Source organism: Chroicocephalus ridibundus, chromosome 2, assembly GCF_963924245.1.
Source record: "Chroicocephalus ridibundus chromosome 2, bChrRid1.1, whole genome shotgun sequence".
Taxonomy (NCBI): Eukaryota; Metazoa; Chordata; class Aves; order Charadriiformes; family Laridae; genus Chroicocephalus; species Chroicocephalus ridibundus.
Window position 1 is genome coordinate 59,353,542 of NC_086285.1, and position 13,889 is coordinate 59,367,430.

The window sequence follows — 13,889 nt, forward strand, 5'->3', positions numbered from 1 at the left end:
ATGCATGTGGATGGTCTCTAATTACTTCCAGTTTCCTGGGGAGCGGAGGGAGGGGAAAGAAAAGTAAAAACCTGGGACATCCACCACAGCACTAATCCAGACTTTGTCAGCGAAGCCAGTTTATTGTATACTGACGGGGTATGCCACTGTCTTGAAGGATATATATTGTGAATGCTCACAGAGTACAGTGATGTGAAGGTGTGGAAGAGATAAGAGGTTTATTTTGAAATTTTTGGTGCATGTGCTGATGCTTTATTCTCCAATTTTACCCACTAGTGAAATGCGGTATTGCAGCCCCTAGGTCCAGGACCAGAATATAAAAAGACCCTTCTAGTGGAACAGAGAGTATTGACTGGCCTCTACACCAATCCCAGTCATACCAACACTCGGTCTCCATGCAAAGATACAGGGCACCCCGAAAACAGACTGGCACATCTGACCTTTATCTTTGATTCCTTTAAGAAAAAAATATATTACTGAACAAAACACAGGCTCAGTGTCTATCTACTGCAGTCTGAGAGGAACTCTAGAGGAAATCCAAAAAAGTTTGATTAATAGCATGCTGAAATTTTTATGTGAGCATGCCTCTGTTCTTTATGATTCCAGCTAATATGAAAGCACCATGTGACAGGAAAAAGCTGAAAACACCAACATTTTAGGCAAAGTAGTGGCTCAATGGAAAGATATTATCCTAAGATTTCCCTTCCAGCTTTTCATAGGCAAGAGTCAACTCTTCTAAACCTATCTGAGTGTACAACCTAATGTCAAGGAACTCAGCACCTGGCAGAACTGGTTCCCAGCTTTCAAGACTTTTTGAGGTCTATCACAAATATGAGCCATCTTAAATCCTAACATCTGAAGGTCAGACCTGGGAAGCCTGCTGACAACAGCTAAGATGATTATTTTATTGATCATTGCCAAATGCAAGCTGCAATAGATCACCTTTCTCACAAGTCTTTTCTAGTCGCTCATACACATTCCTGCATAACATTTGTATTAAATACTATCTTGAGATGATATCTTTCTTGGCCGAGATTTCCTTTTTCAAGGTCTTCTATTTTTGAATATACATTGACTTCTCACTTTATTTTCAAACTTGACATCAGACGTTTGAATCATGTGCCATTACATAGCAGGTTAATCCATCTCTTTGACTAGACGCATGTAGGTTTAATAGATAAAAACGTGAAGAATAAACAATGAGTGAGATGAAAAAAAAGAAAGGATTTTGGAAGATATTTTTACCTCAAGTAAGACAAGGATGTAAAAGGTATAGCTATAATGCAGAATCTATCTTTTTTTTAAAAAAAAGGCTGATGAATAAAATAAATCTTATAAGCACAGAGAAGAAATAAACATCGAGGATGAAAATAACCGAGGTAATTTTCAGAGCCATATGGTGACAGATTAAAGCTAAAATTAATAGTTAGCAAGCTATTCATTCTTTTAGTCCTCAACAAAAAAAATCAATTTTTTACAGGACTGGGCAAAAAATATAAAATACACCATTTTGCAGGCTTAGGCAACTGATCTTCCACCTCTGATTTTCCTGGATTGTTGTCACAAAGAGCCATAGTCATCAGTGAGAAGTTAACAAAAAAAAAAAAAAGTGCCTTTTCTGTAAAGCACCTTAACAATCTAAGATAGATAGCTGCCAGTGACAAAGAGACAGAGAATCTGTTAAACCAGATCAGACTTTCTGCTCTGTTACTAGTCGAAGTTTTGCCTTTAGATTTCCCATATCTATTCATGGAGCTAAGAGTGCAATAAAGGCATTAAATCCATCAGGGACAAAGAAAGAAAGAAAGTAAAAAAACACCAAAAACCCCATCTGCAAAAAGATGGGTAGCCAGCAGAGATCTATGAATAATTTAAAAGGCACCTGTCTCCCCTCATATTGGCAACTTTGAACTGCTCTTGCCTTGCAGATATATTTCAATTGCCTGAGCAAAAAGGAGTGTCTCAAAATTCTCAGAAAACCTAAAAGTTCTTAACATTCCTCCAAGACGCTTCAAGGAAAACTCTACTGTTATACAAAAGCGATCCAACTTACACTGCGTATATTTACTGATGACAGTCATCATGGAAGGAGCACATCACTGGGGGAAGCAGAACCTTCAATTAGGCAGAGAATCTTTAACACCAAATTACAGGTTTCCAATTAAAGATTAGGTCCTAGTTCAGCCACAGGTAACCGGAATTCAGACAGAAATCCTGGAATGAAATCTATGGGCTGTGTTATGCAGGAAGTTGAGTGAGATGATCATAATGATCTCTACTGGGTTAAAAATAAAAATAATTTCAGAAACTACCAAGAGAACTTATTATCAAGAGCAAACACTGTGATCTGAGTCTAAAGCATTTGTTAGGTGCTGGGGATTATGCTTGTTCAGTTGGACTGAAAAAATACCCCAAGCCCAAATCTCAAAAATAACTCTATTATGCATGGATATTAATGAGACGGTTGTGATAAAGTATTGGTAATAGTATTCAGTGTGAAACTCTGCCTTTCCACATAATCATTCATTGTAAAGTGTTGATTCTCACCTGCGTGTTTGTTAAAGAAAATTATTTGTGCTTAGAAACTGTCGTTTAACCAGATGAACCCTAAGAAACAAGGTTATAGCAGATGCATGAATAGTTGGGCCACAGGAATTTTTCAGAACAACGTTATAAAAGAATGGGCTAAATACCTGTCCCCATGTGAAGTAGTCTATTAAGTACTGATAATAATTACAGGAATGGGCAAAGACATCTCAAAAAATAATACATATGGCTACATATAAATCTATAAACATGTAAGTATTGTCAGAATTGAAAGACTTTGTAACACAGAAGGAGTTTCAGCAGAATTACAAGATCCCGTTGTGCCACTGTTAAAATAAATTATTCTGGCTTTTCAGTTTGCAATAAAAACCTCAAATTTTCTAAAAATATTTCATTCTGACTGAGAATGACAACTGATTTACAACTGTTGAAATTAGTTATGATAAATGACTTCCACCTGAGATGTTTTTTGCATCTTAGAAGCACGTGGTAAAAATAAAGAAAAGGGACTAAGAGCTAAGAAGGGTAATCCATCACCTGCAAAAGTTGAAGCACTGGTATTATGCAAGCTGAGGTTTTCTGGAACTACTTTGGTATTGTCTTGGTCCACTCTGTTTAAAATAGAGCTGTCAGCACTTTGTAAATAAAAGACATTACAAAAGACAGCTAAAATCTGTGTCACTGACCTCTTTTGGAATAGAAAGTTGGCCTAAATTATGAAAGCCTCAAGATCGTATTTGCTCAATGAAGTGTTTTGAAAGGCTAAAAAAATGATTATTATCAGCTTTATACAAACAGAGAATAAAATTTTTATTTGCACAAGTTGATACACTTCTTGAATTCCCATTCAGCTTTCCCAAGTTTCATTCTTTCATCCCAATTTCTATCATAAGTAGTTATAAAATATGAATTACTGAAGTGAGATTTCCTTACGATATCAAAATGCTACTTGAGTCCCACCTCAGTGAAATCAGGGATCGCAGAGAGCCCGTTTTCTGGAGGTTTGCTGCAGGTTTGGAAGGCTGAGCCCTACCTGGTCGCCCGCCCCATGCCGACAGTAGAGCCAGCTAGCCTGGGGAGCCGTCGCAAGGTGTGCAGACAATGTCAAGGAGGGATGCATGGAGGGGTGCGAGGTCAGCCCCACGGCATGGCCACCTGCCAGCCAGCTCGTCAGCAACTGCAGGGGCTGGCACACAGCCAGGTAGATATTTCATAATAATTAACACCATGTTATGGGGATAATGGGGAAAAAAAAAAAAAGGAATATTCTCCCGTACTCTCGCTGGCTCTTTTACCTGTGATCCCATTTGCCTATAGTGACATAAAACAGAGAGATAGCATGCAGCTTCCTGCCCAAATCCTGCACCTGAACTGACAATCTCCTTCCTAGGCCCCTCTTCTTGAGATGCAATGCAACAGAGCGAACACAAAAAATGTAAATTAAAAATAGAGCAGCTATTCTTCAGAGCAGCTCTCCATGGCATCTTAGGATATTCTCAGGGGAGTACCAGCAGCTGATCTCAGCAATAAGGAAGCTGAAGGTATTGAAGAGAAACACAGTGGCAACACAGCATTTATAGGACTCATGCTGCAAAAAAAAAGGGGGGGGATGGAGGGGAGACGTTACAAGAACAAGTTTTATTTTGAAATTTTATTAGAGAAATTTTGCTCATCACAGGAAGTCCACAGTTGTCCTTGGTGTCACTGTTAAGGATGTTTATGAAGAAACTCAATAAATTGGCTATTTTATAATTCAACTATGCATTTCCTTTTTTTTTGTTTTTTTGTGCGTGGGAAGAAATAAATGTGAACACGAACTTCTGAGCTGAACAGAAAGATTTCTGTGATTAGAAAACAGAGGAATTCAGAACAGTGACTATATTTCTGTGAACAGATTAAACCATTCATATAGAAAACCAAATCATAATTTGTTTAAAAAAACCCCAACCAACAAAACATCAGAATTGAACTTCCTTTTCTTCAGACAGAAAAAATGAGAATAAAGAAAAAATAATTTATGCTTCAAAAAGGTGATATTTTACACTCATAAACACAGAACTAGAGAAATACAATAGAAAAACATAAACAGAAAAATATTAAATAACTTTCACAGAGAATTAACCCCTGCTAGTCTGTGCAAAATCTATTACAATATATAGCATTTTACAGTCTTGCTTTCTTATATCATGTTTGGAATCAAGAACTGTTGGTGTTGCATCTTTAGAAAGGCAATTTTCCTTAAATTTTCTGGGAAGTCTCAAGCTTAATCAATAAACTCAGTTTCATGTGCTATTAATTATTTTTAAAAGGTTGATATTATAAGCAAACTAGCAGGGTGTTTTGTTGACTTGCTGTAAATATTTCATTTTAGGAGATGAAGGCGATTTTATGTATTAATCAAAATGTAATTTTCCTTAGTAATACAAATATAATGGGTTTCACCTGTGTGCCTTTATGTCAGCAGGTACACAATTTATGAACTTCATAGTTCATAATACGGAGACAAAGTCTATTTTTTTAAATTTATAGCTAGTATTTTATTAAATTACACAATGAATGTAATTAGTAAAACTTGCTGTTTCATAAAATTTAACTTATTTATGCAGAACATATCTGTTCCTTGGATGATTAGGTTCAGTAGTCACATATTGAAAGATACGCTATTCAAAAGAGGTATTACTCTTTCGAAGAAAAGCAAATCTCTTGTAAAAAACCAAAGAACTCAAAATAAAAACACATTGTGAAAACAATTTTTTCTCCAGACAACATAATAATTATTTTCAGAAATAGTCAGATATCACCCTTGAATTAAACACATACTACTGCTGAAAATAAACACATAAAATGGAAAGTCTTTTTGCCGATTTTATGTGTGTTTTCTAGAACAAGAAAGCTCAGGAAAGAGGCATTCTTTTGCAAACCAAATGCCTCATATCTGAAACTTGTACAATAGGGTAATAGAATAGAAAAGGTATTTTTTTCCTCCTCTTTCTAGACCAGTTTTCAGTTCCTCTGATGTCCACTGATATGAACACCTACACCTGTGGATCTTCTTTCCAATTTCCTCCTGTTCCCTCCAGGAAAACTCAATGCCTGCAAAAAATGGGTATTGCCTTATCCAGGTAAAACCTGGGCTTTGCCTTCCAATTCCACATACTTGCCCTTGAATCACAGTTACAAATATGTGTCTATGGCAATTAAAGCATTTAATTTCTATCCACAAAGAAGAGATTCATTTTCAAAATGGATTCTGTTGTTTTTAAGAAAGTCTTCAATTTCCTGAGGCAAAATGAATAATATGCTGTACAAACATATAATTTAAATATATGAAATATAATAATTATGGTAATGCTAAGATCATAAATATTAGCATAAATTCTTAATAATATTTTGGAAATACTGGAAATACTCTCAATTTATACAGAAAACCAGGACTACTTTTAGTTTTGGTACCACACTGCAAGCCAGTGGATGGTGCCAGCGCAGATCTGCTTACCAGGTAGCTGAGAACTTGTGAGAGGGGACTTAAATGAACCCACCTGCCATCTTTGCAGTACCTTCCTGCCAGAAAGGTCTTTTCTATCGTCTTCTCTCTAACTCTGTGTGACTCCATAGGGAAAGCTGCTTACAACAGGTTTTTTTTAACACATGCAGGCAAAATCCTTTCCTGGCACCAGAATGTTACCACATAGATGTCAATCAATTCCTTTGTTGTTTCAATGCTCTGTGCAAATATAGTGCGGTAAGATAACTAGATATAACTACTCGGTGTCCTCACTCCTCTTGCCTTGTAACGGCTTTTGAAAATGATACCTGATGGCAAACAGTGACTTGGCAGCAGCCATTACTTTTCTCCTCTTATTGGAAAGTTTGCTTAACAGTGTTGACACAATTTTATGTATTTATTGAACATAAATCAAATAACAACATTAAAAGTCACTGCACCTAAAGGTGACTCTTACAGGGACTTGTAGCATCAGGGCAAGTACAACTTGTGAAGTGAGTATCTCATGCAAAGTGGGAGACAAACAGAGCACAAATGTCACCTGACTATGGATACTTTTTCAAATAAGTGAATTCTAATCTCAGTAGATATTTTAGATCCCATTTACAGATTTTGAAGCACATGCTTACCTCTAAGCCCTTGGATGGTCCTGCTAAATAACAGGTTTACAGTTAATGATGTGCACATGTCTGCACACCTGGAAAAGGTAACATGGCTTTCAAGCCTTTGCAAATATTCTAAAATCTTTGCCTTTCTACTCCATTTCTTAATTGCCTGGTCACATTTTTGTTCAAAATAACTGATTGCTATATTATGGCCTTAAATGAAACCAAATACTTGATTCGCTTCATAGAAGAGCAGCTGAAATTAAACAGCCCTACATTTTGGTTCTCCTTTAGCAATTCATAATACAGTTCAGGAAGCATGTGTCCTCACTAAGATTTAAAAGAAATGGTTGCCAACAATGCCAGAAAGACTGAAATATCAGCCAATGACACAAAACAGGTTAAAATAGTCCTGGTTCTTCTTATCACATCTCTTATATTTGCACCAGAGAAGACATGTAAGGGAGGAGTTTGTCATTCCAACTCCAGATGATTAAATGATCCAGAAAGAAATGGCATTACTTGTGAGGACAGGGATGGGATGAGATCAAGAAATCCCTTACCTCATGTGTTTTGCAGTGCAGAATCTGTGTCTGAATAGTATTTTAACCCTGCTGCAAAGTTTTCCATGCCTCCTGACGGCTTGATCCTGGAAGCTGCCAAGAATCATCTTTTGGATGGTCTATTCACATATTTAAGTGTTTCTAGACCATGTTAGATTGCTCACATTTTGCAGAATCAAGTGTCTGTTGGATCTGTCTGTTTTTAAAGTATAAGCCTGATCTGAGACACATTTCATGTGCCCAGATCCAATTGATTTTGACAGTTGTTACATATATGGAAAGCAACACTCAGGATCATGCCTTAAGTCTTGCTCCTTGGAGCACAGCAGAGAATTATACGTTGAAAAGTCTATTGAAACACAGTTATGTAAACATGACATTCCCTACGGCGTATTGAAATTCATCTTTCTGGAGAACGATTCTGTGTTTCAACTGTACATGCTTTGCATAGCAAAAACCTACACCATACAACAGTAGAATATTTCAGGACTTGAAAGGCTGGTGCTAAACTTTTGAAACTTGAAGCCTTGGAAATGTCACTTTTTTTCTCTGCAAGAACGGATTCTTGAGCTTGCATACCATTTTCTTCTTTTAGTTGTGTCATTAGAGTTACGAAAGAGTGCTGTGTGGTATGTCTCCGCAGACAAAAAGAGCACAAAAAGGGAACAGCCCACAAAAACCAATGCAAATGTAGAAAAGTTAACAAAACATGCCATTTTCTGCCATGGTTTTTAGCTCTACTATTAAGGCTTTGCTGAACCAAAAGTTTATAGTAAGAGACAAAAACAACACAAACAGTGCTAAGCATTTTTAAAGCCAAGGGAATTGCACACAGCCTAATCCCATGTACTTTGCAGAAGTTCTTCTTTACTTGATACCTCTAAATACCGATTTCTCTTCCTCATTCCCAAGCTGAGAGAGTGTACTAATGGTTAAAATGAACAACAGCAACAAAAATATCCTTCTGCTTTTCCAGAACCCAACGTGTTATTACTGGCACAGGAGATGTAAGAAAAGTCTGAAACGCTTCACTGAATGCTAGTAAAGCACAATGTAAGTTAATGAATGTTGATAGAAGTGGGCATAACGGTTAGGACAGCTTTCATTTTTTCTGTAAAATTTAGATCAATAACATTCAGCAATCCGCTCATTTCTAACTGCTAAAATTCTTTCTCTGCTCTTGCAGTCTTCTTGTAGGCTCCAGATACTTGGATATATGGGAGGAAGTACTCAACATGCTCAATAACAGTATTTTAATCAGATTGCAGTTCTCTTCATCCTGTTATATATAGGCAGTTTTGCAAAGAGTTTCCTGGTGAAAGGCCCATCACAATCATTTTTGTTTCTTTGCCTCTGATGAGGTTTGACTTGTCCACAACCAAAAGCAAGCAAGCAAGCAAGCGAGACCTCAACCAAGCTACCATCACCCAGAAAACCAGCAGGAAATGTGTGATGCTGTGAGGGGAGGGATCAAAACCTGCACATTCCAATTCATTATAACAGCAGCAGCCTTTCCAGGGGCATACTCCAAAGTTAGCATGTTTTTTGAGACCTGAGGTTGAACAGAGAGGATACAGACAAGGGAGCAGCTGCTTGCTTTGGACTGTTCTACTGGCAATATTGCTGGATTTTGCTGTAAGTGGTAATGGCTTCTGTTCAGCAGCTTACAGTCCTCCTCTCTCACTCATCCTCAATAGGAATATAATACAGATACAGCTGAGACATGACTATTGATGAGTAAGCTAACCTGCCAAGATGGAGCAGGAGGAAAAGAAGCCATGCATTAGTATGTCACAGTAAACATACAAAATCAAAAAAAGCTGGGCTTAAATTATAGATCTTTTGTCTATTACAGCGTCCTGGTCTATGCTTCTTGCCCTCTACGTGTAGCATAGGATCCTCTTAAAAGGAGGCCCATTCTTCCTTTGGAGCCTTTATGGGAGGTAGCACAGGGGATTAATATCATGTATAGTCTATTTGTTTTCTTACGATATTATGCACATGTATCAAATACTCAAAAGTTCTCCCACACATGTACTTTGCTAAAGCAAACTTAAGGACAAGTTTGTGGATGAGATGCTTCCCTGAAGTGAGTCCAACAGCATGTTGTAAATGAATAGAGGATGGGAGCTTCTGGGTGAAATAGTTCCCCCTCTCAATTTGGGTTTTCTGAAAGTAGGAAATTTTTGGCCCAGGGCATCCTGAGAGAGTGCAAAATACTCTTCCAAGGGAAATGGTAGCTCCTAGAGTCCTGCAGACAGACAATTATGAATGACTTGATGAAAAGTGGTAATGGAATTTAGAACCATGTGATTTTTCTTACAGTGTTCGCTGCAAACTACATAATGCAGTACACGGAAAAATTTAGAAGCCTATAAATCATGCAGGACTTTAAGGAGTTCTCTGTGTTTCCGATTTCTTTCTAATCATTTCAGTAAAGTTACCTTAACTCTTCTGATAAATGTAACAAATTTCTCTGGCTGATGTTGTGCATTTCCAGATGAGATCATGGACCATGAGGTACAGAATGGCGTCTGAAAGGTATTATTAATTCATTTCCTAATTCTTGTTAATTTCTAAAGTATTTTTGAGGCTCATTTTTTCTACATGGACTCTTTTCAGAAATATTGCAATAAATGCACTGATTTTGCAGCTCTGCTTCTCTTGAAACAGCTAATATCTATCCACTGAGAGATCCATCCATGAAACAGCCCTAATAATGTCATTTAAAATATGGACAGTGTTGTGCTTGTTTTGCTTCTGTATTTTGGAACCTATTGCTATTCAATTTAGTACTCTAAATGAACTCATATCATATCCCATTATTGAAGAAAATGACCACCTGCCTCCCCCATATGTTGATTTCAGTTTTAAATACTGCCATTTGAAAGTCTTGAAACTCATCAAAGTGACAGGGTTTTCAGCACACAGACTCTGGCACTCAGAACAAAAGATATGGGGAAACATAATCTGAATTTTAAAAATTATTTCAAAACAAGTTCTGTTTCATTTTCCACTCTTTCAGCTCTCTTGTAGCTTTCCAAATTAAAAAAAAAAATGTTGCTAGTTATCTTTACAGGATTTGTCATTTTGCCTGGTAGTTTACAATCTATTCGATTATTGTTATTACTTCCCAAAGTTTTATTTTTATACAGTCTTCACATCTTTTGAAACAGTAGAACTCAATTCTGTCTGTAAATTATTGACCTTCTTGCAAGCTACCTCCTCAAACTGAATAGACACTGAAAATGTGACCTAACCTTGTCCAGGCTTTGGATTGTCCATATCTGATGATCTAGAATGACTACTACATATATTTTGAAAGCTACCAATTCAAAGACAGGTAGGTGTCTAGTGGGAAGGTTAGATCAAGACATATTATTGAAATCCTTAATTACTACTAATATGTAGTAGGATTGTGTAAAATAAGACAATTCCAATTTTGATAATACCGCAAACACCATGGGTTTAGCAAATGTCCCAGAGGTCTTTATTATCTCTACATACTCTTCTGTAATGCTTGATTGTGGGGTAGGTAAGCTCTTGGCCCTAGGCGCATAGCTGAAACGGCTCACAAGTAAGATTATATCATTTAAATCTGAGTCCTGTCTTGGGGAACTGCCAGAGGCATGTTGTTGCAGAACTATAAAACGTTCAGGACTCAAACCGGTGTACACTATGACATCCTATACTATATCGGCAAATGTGCTTGTAGAGCACATGTTGCTGTCTTGCATATAACAATGTAAAACCTATTAATTTATCATGTACTTCAAGATCTTATCCAACCTCTTCATTTTCATGAAGAGATAGTGATTCACCAGATACACTCACTGAAACAAATATTAAAACGCTCCTAGTACTAAAGGAGGCACAGCTGGGTTTTCTGTACTGTAGTCTTAAGTTTTAGGAGATGAGATGTAAACTTCTGCTTCTAGCATGATGCATGCCCTCACTGTGGGTACAACTTGCAGACTTTTCTGGCTGCCAAGACCTTTAGGCTTTTTGGAAAACTGTATTCTTTCTGTCTCTCACATTTCTCTCTAACAAAGATAATATTTTTACTTTTCAGGAATGTTCTGAGGATAAGGATGCTTTCAGATATGGACAAAGATAGAAATACCACCTTGTTTCACAGTTTCCCAACCATTTAGAAGGAAGGAATCTGTTAAGACTGATAACAAATCTATTTCACTGGAATCAAAATTTCAAATTCCTACCAGCTCCACAGGTCCCAAAATGAACGAGTGCTCATTTAGTACATCATGACACAGCCTGCTGCTGCTCGCTGTGCAAGTGAACAGCTCACACCATGTAAACCTTCCCGTCAGGGGTGCTGTATCCTGTGAGAGCTGCCGGAAACTCTGGGATCTCTGGTTCATGACGTGTTTGATGACAGAGAGCCCTCACAGAGACAGAGATTCACACCTGTCATGTTTCTTTCAGTTGTGGGTTTACTCCTCTAAGTAAGCAACATCAGTGATGAATCACTGTGACAAACACAGAACAAAGGCTATGATCAGGCCATTTCCCTTCCTACACAAAGCAGGCTACCCCTAGCAGACTTACTGTGCCTGTTTTATACTTGGACTGCTAAAGGTCTAGAAAAACAGGGGTTTTGACTGCTGCTGTGGGGGACCTAAGCAGAGGGTGTTTCCTCCCAGCAAAACCAGCAGCTTTCAGACACGTTTCTTCCCTCCCGTTGGCAGAAACAGGAGACAAAAGTCTGACTCTGCAGAGCTTTCCCCACAGTTCTCCATCCTCACTCTGTCCTTTCTCCTTCATTCAACCCTATCCGTGGCAGGAGCAGCCTGCTCTTGGCCCTTTTTTCTTGCCTGCATTGCAGAAAAGCCTTGAAGTAACTTTGCTAAAGATCATGGCAACTTACCAGCTTTCTGTCTCCAGAGAGATGGGCATAACGGGATGTATTTAACAACTCGGGAGCCTATAGGTGACAACAGGGAAACTACAAAATTGCAACGATGTTGTCTAAAGAGGGAAGCAAAGCAGCTGACACAGAGGCTGACACTGACACAGACACACTCAAATGGCACCTGAATATATAAGCAGTATATTGAGTGCTCTCTGCCAAATCTCCTGCACGATCCAAGTGCATTTTGAACTAACAGAAACTGTCATCTAAGAATGGTGTCTTTTCAAAACAATAACTGAGAATTTGAAGAAACAACAGAATGGTGGACTGCTAAACTTGGAAAGCTGTCCAAGTCCTGGAATTACCAAACCTGAATAAGATTAAATAATTTATAATAAAGCCATTTTATGAATTAGAGGGAAGGAAAGTCAAAGGAGGATGCTTAGAGAATCCACAGTAGTTCTTCGAGCAAACTTGCTGAATAAGCTCACTTCTAGAGCAAGACCACAGCTCAGATAATTTGCTAATGCAAATGTGAAAATAAAGGAAAATTTCATCAAAATGCATACAAAATTAAATGCAAAAATATAAAGAAGAGTCACAGCTCGAGTGACACAGAGGATCTGCACAGAAAAAGCCATAGTGTTGTGAGTAGAGATCTGTGAACTCATGTCCAATAGAAACAAACATGTACCCTATTAAAAGAGTATCAGACAGGTAAGATTTTACACATGCATAACTAGAACGGCATTTGAGAGAGTAATTACAGAACCATTTTCAGTCAAAAAAGCTTTTTAAAGAAAGGTATCAGTTCTTCCATCTTTCACACTTCAAAAAAGTGAAGCTATCAAAATGTATTTCTATGATACTTTTAAGGATAATGTTTTATAACTGGAAGTATTTTTCTAAGGATTTACACTGTTTGGAAGCTACATATGAATTTGAAAACCAGACATTTCAGAATTACCAAAAAAAAACCCCACCTGTATCTTAGAACACAGGTTTGTGAAAACGAGAGATTACAGCTCTCATCCTTACTCCATTCAGAAAGATTTCTCGGCATTTTGAAAATTTCTGGGAGGTAAGAAAGCAGTAAATTGCTGAGTCTATGTATGACAGTGATGCAGTACAAAACAGGCAACTAATAGGCAGCCTGTCACCAGATGCAAGCACAAAAAAAGCAAAACACAAATAGACAGTTGGACAACAGTAAAGCCTATGTCTACAATATGGAGCTGGGCCTGTCCATGTTGGCCCCGGGTGTGAAAAAAATCAACCCCCTCAGCTGATTTTATTGTGCCAGCAGAACCTTGGTGTGGATGCAGTAATGCTAACAGAAGATGGTTTTTGCTGTTATTCAGGGACCTGGTGTCATTAAGCAAGCCAAAGAGCTTGTGTCAGCATGCTCTGTGTCTACACTAAGGGGGTTTGCTGACGGCGCAGCGGAACCTCTCTAGCGTAGACAAGGTTAAAGACTTCCTCAGAATGTGCAAGAGAGGGAAATGGGATTGTAATCTCACAAAGCCAAATTGCCATTTTATAATGGTATGGTCATAGTATGAACAGGATCAAAATAAATATCTGTTAGAATAGCAAAGATCCAAAGACAGCTATAGAGTCAGAGATTTCAGTTCATACAGGTTATGCCTGCAGTTGGAAGAGATTCTTTGGGGATCCTAGTGACACTCAACCTGAATAAATTATTCAGATAACAAAAACACAATCAAAAGTAAGCAAACTTGTTCAGAGCAAGTAGTGTCTCCAAAGCAAAGCTAGTGAAAGTTTACCAAAATGTT